Here is a 7,905-nt window from a genome sequence, read left to right on the forward strand (position 1 = left end):
CGCAAATCTAATGTTGAAAAAACCATTGTGCCTCTTAGCTGGTCAACCTGGTCATCGATTAACGGCAACGGGTAATGATCTCGTACAACTTTTTTGTTTAACTCACGGTAGTCAATGCAGAGCCTGAGGGTCTCATCTTTTTTTTTTTACTAACACAACGGTACTAGCATATTCCGAGCAACTGGGTCGGATGATTCCCTCAGACAACCATTCTTGAATTTGCTCGCTTACTGCCAGTTTTTCTCGCGGTGCTAATCTTCTTGGCCGCTGGAATATCGGGATGTCGTCAGACAGGACAATGACCGTTTTCATTGGCGCCGTGACACCCTGGACTGGGCGTTATGCATCTACCAACTCTTGAACTACTGCTGAGCGAGCCCTTACGCCTACGTCCAACTCGCTAACGTTGGTATTTATACTCATCAGCTGCTGGGCAGCATTGACATGAGTAATAGTTACCGACTGAGGGCTTACCCTTAGTACGGCGTTAGTCTGAAATAATGGCCGACCTAGGATAACGTCATATCCTATGGTGCCATCAGGTACGGAGTGAATGTCAACGTTGTAGCTTTCCCCGTCCACAGTTAGTCTACAATTGAAACGACGATTGGTGTAGAAACACGAATCAGCCGATCCATTCAATCGCAAGCGGCTAGGGAAACTTTTCATGCTCCTAAACTTTTCTAGGAACGACTCACGACACAAATGCACATCGCACCCAGTGACGACCAGAGCCAACGCCTCCTGGTCCAGGACGTACACGGGTTTTACAATTCTGCCATCAAGATTATGGGTATTGACCTGGTAGACATTGGCAGGTCCACCCGGGCGGCCAGTAGCACCTGTACGCTGGTTTTCGGACTTGTCTGGGCAAGAAAATGATTTGTGTCCATACGCACGACAGACAAAACATTTGGGTCCTTTTTCTATGTCTGGACACTCACGCGATTGATGCCCTCGCTCGCCTCAGTTGTAGCACCTTACTTCTGTCGTCCCGTTAGGTGCGGATGCCGGGAGTGTATTCCTGGATTCAGCTCTTTCGGTGTTCCTTCTTTCACACATTCAGTCATACAGCTCCAACTTGATTTTAAACTCGGGAATAGACGTTGCACCGTAGAGTATGCTTTTGTTAACGACAGCATCCGGAATACCACAAATTACATAATCGATAAGTGAGTCGTCGGGGACACCTCATTGCATTGCTAATTCACGCATGCGGTAAAGATACTGCAACAGCGTCTCTTTCGGCTGCTTGACGTCAGTGGAGAGCAGTCCGTGAATATCTGCAGTGGTAAGTCGGCTACGGAACTCGTTAAGCAATCGAGCGCGTAACACTGTCCACGAGTTCAGACCATCTTCCGACCTAACAAAAGCCTGCGCCGTTCCCAAAAGCAAACGTTTACAGTATATGAATGTATGTAGGTCTGACCAATTGCACAATAACGCCATTTCCTCAAAATCGTTGAGCCACTTCGCGACCGAACAATGACCGTCGCCCGTGAATGGCGGCAATGCGTCTTGGACATCGCTAAACTTGATTGCATTACTACCTGTGGCTCCAGTCGCGACGTGGGAACTATCGATGCTCGGTGATTGCTTCCCAGCTGTTGATTTCCACCTGCGAGGAGCCATTATACGAGCACACACAACAATCAACAATTGGCCGTGATAACAGTTCACGCTTAATCAATTCACGCAATCACGCCCGCTGGTCCAAATACCATGGTAGGTTAGGTGCGATAACGTTCCCCTCTGATAACCGGCAATTTGAATTTTGAGGTTATGTAAAAGGCGATACACAACAGCCCTAACAAACCACGTTTACCGACTCACGTAGCGTCGTAGCAACGTATATCGTACAACGATCAACGATGTGAGTACCAAGTAGCGACTCCCGCACCAGGCACCGTTAGCACGAACAAATGACAACTCGCGAACGAGACACTCGGCATACGTCTCTCCGTACCGCCGCACTATTCGGAATTACAGTTATTCGATCGATATCCTGGACAGGCCCCCAAAATGTGGGATTATAGTAATGGAATAATGTAACCGAATATATTTGATAGACAGAGCACTCAATTTATTATAACGTAACAACAACGAAGACTGAACAAGTACAATTTAATACAACGAACAACAACGACACCATCACTCGTCGACCGTCACAACATCACTGTCGATAGATAGGTCACCCCCTCGGCTTGGTCCGGCCTGGCTATCATCAGTGTTACCATCCCACATATATTATATAAGGGACACCTAGCTAGCTATATCTATATATATATAATAAATATATATATAAATAGCAGCGATCGAACAAAATGTTGGTACCCGCGATAGATATTATAGTGTCCGGCATAATATTTTATACGGCTAATATATTAGCTATTTATATAATATTATATAATAATTATATATATATATATATATATATATATGATGAGGTTTCGGATATTGACGGTGTGCATTATTATACATGATTAAACGCCATTATTTGGACATAAATTATATGAATAAATGAGACCTAGGAGAATATGGACATAAATTTAGTAATTTATTCAATAAAATAATTAAGGCGCATCATCCTCCCTAACATTAGTACGCGCGTTGTTGTATAATACCTATTATATATAATATAATAGTAAAGTTGTGCACTTGTGCTTACACAATAGATTTGCAAGAATGAGAATATTAGACGAAGTTAACCGTAGCGGCTACCGATGATGCGTCCGATACGCGTATCACTCGTATTATCAATTTATCATATGTCCGCTCATGATATATAGAATTTGAATTCGAACTGATAAGTGATAATATACGATGATAGCTGATACAAACCGTCCGACCGTTGTGCGCCTATTAATTTATATTATTGTTCGTCATCAAAACTAGTCTATCCGTGGTTGACGTATAGTCGTGTTGCCGTCGTTGTATTCGTTAACTCATAGTTCGATATTATTTTGTGTACATAACCTAAAAACCGAAACTGGTAGTACGTATATCGTGGTTTTGCGCCGTTTGCGGTTTCTACTTTCTTTAACTACAGCGTATATGGTGACTGGTGAAGAATTCTTCATCATTAATGACGATCGTCGTGTGACTCGTGTGAGGTTTATAAATTTATTTGTTTAGTCCGTGACATTAATATTGTGATTTGTGATCCAGTAAATATAATATATATCTTTGTATATATTATAATATTATTCCGAGAATATTTTTTTTTCGCTGAGTCACGTAAGGAACGTGCGTAAGTACCTAAATAATAATTGTGCTTACAGTTCCTACAGTACCTAGTGTATTATATGTAAGTACCCATATACCTATATATTTTCAGTGAACCTTAAATAACATGTCTAGCAAACGAAAAACTAAAAGCCTTAGTGCTTTAACGCCTAGGTCTTTTAGGCGTAGAGTAGCAAAAGATATTATTGAAGATAACTTAGTATCGTTAAATTCTTCTGCTGTAGTAGTAACAAATAATAATGATGTCCCCTATGTTGTAGCTGCCAGTGATTTAAATGTTAACAATAAAATCCTAGAATCTGAATCTGCTGAATTGAATTCATCAACATTGACTATAAATAGTTCAAGTTTGAATGAACACAGCTGCAGTGATGATTCTTCACAATTTGAACTGAATAACAGTGATGATAATTCTTCGCATGATTTTTTTACCAGTTCTAGTGATGAGGAAAGTTATATTAAAGATTCTCCTCCACAGATTAAAGATGAAATTGCTTATTGGGCATTAGAATATAAGGTAAAACATAATGCTTTAGACGCATTACTTATTATTCTGAAAACATATGTTGATCAAACTTTACCAAAATGTGCTAGGACATTGCTTAAAACCCCAAGGAATACCAAAGTAAGGATTGTTCATCCTGGAAGTTATTGCCATTTTGGAATTGCTTCTGGGTTGATAGAAGTATTACCATTAGAAGTTAATCAATTGGAGGAATTAAAAAATAAAACAATTCGCTTAAAAGTTTCAACTGATGGTTTGCCATTATCGAGCAATAGTAATAGTCAGTTATGGCCAATCATGGGATGTATTGCAGAAAGCTCAAGAGTGTTCATAATTGGGGTTTATCATGGTCATTCTAAACCAAATGATTCTAATGATTTTCTACATGATTTTGTTGTAGAAATTACAGAATTAATAGATAATGGTTTTACGTTTAATGATACATTGTCTAACGTTATATTACACTGCATTATTTGCGATGCGCCAGCCAAAAGCTTTATAACAAAAACCAAAGGTCATACTGAGTACAACAGCTGCAATAAATGTTGCCAAAATGGGGAATACTTAATTGGTCGTATATGCTTCCCGAATGTCAAAAATTATACATTAAGGACCGATGATAGATTTATAAACCAAGAATATCTTGATTATCATAATGGAATACCACTTATAAACAAAATTCCCAATTTTAAACCTATTTCTCATATACCTCTTGAGTATATGCATTTGGTATGCATAGGAGTAATGAAGAAAGTTGTGGGTTTCTGGTTAAGTGGGAAACCGGCTTCAAATGTGGTTCGTCTTTCATCTAATAAAATTACATTGCTAACAAAAAATTTGTTGGGCATAAAAAGTTTCATCACAAAAGATTTTGCTAGGCGTCCTCAAGGAGTTGAATTTTTAAAGAGATGGAAAGCAACTGAGTTATGCCAGCTACTATTATATACTGCACCTGTTGTGTTGTACAATGTCTTGCATCCCCAAATTTACTCTCATATATTAACCATTTATGTTGCATTAAGAATTATTAGTAGTCAACATTTACTTGATGTTTATGCAGATTATGCACATGAACTTCTAGAACATTTTGTAGACACTTTCAAAGTTTTGTATGGGAAACAATACGTATCCCATAATATCCATGGTTTATTGCATATAGTAAATGAAGTTAAATTACTGGGGCCTGTTGATAGTTACAGTGCTTTTCAGTTTGAAAACTGCCTTAGAATCTTAAAAATGCAGCTAAGAAAATCAGAACAGCCTATACAACAAATTCATAGAAGATATAGTGAGAAATCTATTGTGAAACTATCTACACTCAAAGAACAAGATATATTTTCTGAAAATCATGTTGATGGACCAATAAGTAGCACATCTGACATAAATAGGCAGTTTAAAAAAGCAAAAATTAATAATTGCATTATTTCCGTAAAAAGTCCCGATAATGTTTGTATGATTAATAACACTATTGTAGAAGTTCATAATTATGTATTTGATAATTATCTCAAAACCATGGTGATTTTAGGAAAACCTTATTTAAATAAAGTGAATTTGTATGAACTGTTATATTGTAACATGTCTAGCTCAAAATATTTCAGTTTGGCCTATATCTGATGTGCAATATAAGTGTATGACTTTACCATGGAATTATAATGGCAATAATGGTTTTGCAGTGTTTCCCATTTTACACAGTGATTGTACACAATAAAATAATTATTGAAAGAAAAAAATATATATATAACATAATAATATTACAACAGGTATTAACCTAGTATAATTGTAAATAGTTGCACATATAAATGTATAAATAATAAAATAATAATATTACAAAGGTATAATATTACACATATCATGTAGTTATTGAATTTTATTTATTTTTGTTGCATATAAAATGTTTAGATTGCCTTACTTTCAATAATGGATAACATAACTCATCAATGGAGTGTTGTTGAATATGATGATGAGACCATTCAAATTGTTCCCAAGTGTTGGGTAACCATTGATGATGATGGAAATATGGCTTGTTACTGGCCACCGTATAGTTTTTTTTCAAGCAACAGGCATTACATCTCGGCAGTCAAAAAAAATATGGTAGCTAAACCAGAATGGCTTAAATATGGGGCAACAATTTTAGGAACTTATGGTATATTAATTAGAACTATGTATATATGTATACTTTGTTTTAAATGTATGAATTTGTTTAATACAATTTAATAAAATCAAAATTAGATAATTTTGACAAAGGCATGAAGAAACTGAAGAAAGCAGAAAACCGTGATGTACCACTAACAACTGATGTCGAAAAAGATAAAGTGAACAGAAAACTACGCCACAAAAGAGCTTATACTTCATCTGATGACTCAACTGATGAAAAATGTACATCAATCATAAAAAAATTAAACCTACACCTCAACCAACGGATCAGCAAATGTACATACAAACATCATCTTCAACGTTGAAATCGGATAAATCTCAATTTTTGGGTAAATTCTTATAATAGTAGTAAAAATATGCAATTCTTACAGTAATAACCTAATCTTATTGTAATTTTAACAAACATATTATAATATATTATTATATCTATGTCTTTACTATTCACAGTAGATGAAGATGAGACTCGGGCACTAAAATGTACTGATTCTTCTGTCGATTCAAATCATTCTAACAATAGTTCTGTAAAGAAAAAATTAAAAGTAAAATCAAAACTATTTACTGATGAATCGACTGGCGATATTAAAAAACAAAGAAAGATTTATGATGTGCACTCTTCGGACGAAGAAGGTATTTACTTTAAAAAAAAGAAATATCAGTATTTTTTTATACCTATAGAGTACATTTAATATATTAAAAACCCTAAATTATTTTGTTTGATCGGTAATATTTTAGATGTATCGACACTTTATCATAATAAAGCTACAACTTCTGAAATTCAAAAGCCTAAAGAAAAAACCTTGTATAGTCAACATATCAAAAAGCAATTGGTCAATTCTTACCATCAACCTGCAGAGTCAGCTGAGTCAATTGGTTTTAAAGGTTCCCCAATTAATCATTCAAAATATCAACACATAAATGATCAGAACAACTATTCCGAAATAATATCTAATAGAGGTACCTATGTGTTTTCCTAGTGTATTTAATATTAAATTAATTTATGCAGAAACAATTAGAGTATAATAGAGAATATTAATTAGAACTTAATATTTAATTAAAGCAAATAAAAACATGTAATATTTGTCATATTATAATTTAATAATTTAATCTTTATCATATTATTTTATAATTTGTAACAGAATTTCAAGAAAAAGTATTGAAGAATTTAGCTTTTATTAAACTAATTCTAAAACTTCTAGATGAAAAAATTAGCAATGTCTGTTGATCACAGCCTGCAGATGATATTGATGATGAAGGAATTGAAGACATTTTTAACGATTTTCCACTTTCCGAAGAAATACATTTAATTAGTTTGGAAGAAAAGCTAAAAAAAGACATGATTTAAAAAAAAAAATTGGTAAATATGTTAATTACTATGATAAATGTGTGTATAAATAATTAAGTTGTAGGTAGTACCTACAATAAGTTCTAACTATTATACTAATATATAATATTACAATTTTAAAGTGAAAAAAAGTATTTAAATACACGAAAACTGACAAGTAATTTATTGTATTTCAAATACTTATTGAATTAATATTATATTCGTTTGTGTTTAAATACAATTTTTAAAGTATTTTTTACAAGACTGGTATTTTGTTCTAGTTCAATGCTGTTTGTAAAATAGGAGGTATTAAAACTGACGATGTAACAAAATTAATATTAAGAAAACTCTTCACCGACAAATTCGCTGCATCATATAACTGGACTGGAGCCAAAGGAAAAAAACCATTGTCAAGTTTATTGTTGTCCAAGATAATTATTGGTAAGATATAGTTCTACCGATGCTTAATTGTTTTTATGGTTCATATTGTTTAATACAATCATTCAATTATTTTTATACAGATGCTGTATTCAAAAACGTCAAAGATTCAAAAGAGTCTGATGTTATTCATTCTATTAAGAACTGGATGAGACATACTGAAGCTAGATACAAAAACAAGTATAAACATCAGATATGATGATATTTTCAGAGTAATTTCTTAAATATTTTATAATTATTT

Source organism: Acyrthosiphon pisum, unplaced genomic scaffold (assembly GCF_005508785.2).
Source record: "Acyrthosiphon pisum isolate AL4f unplaced genomic scaffold, pea_aphid_22Mar2018_4r6ur Scaffold_20960;HRSCAF=22641, whole genome shotgun sequence".
NCBI lineage: Eukaryota > Metazoa > Arthropoda > Insecta > Hemiptera > Aphididae > Acyrthosiphon > Acyrthosiphon pisum.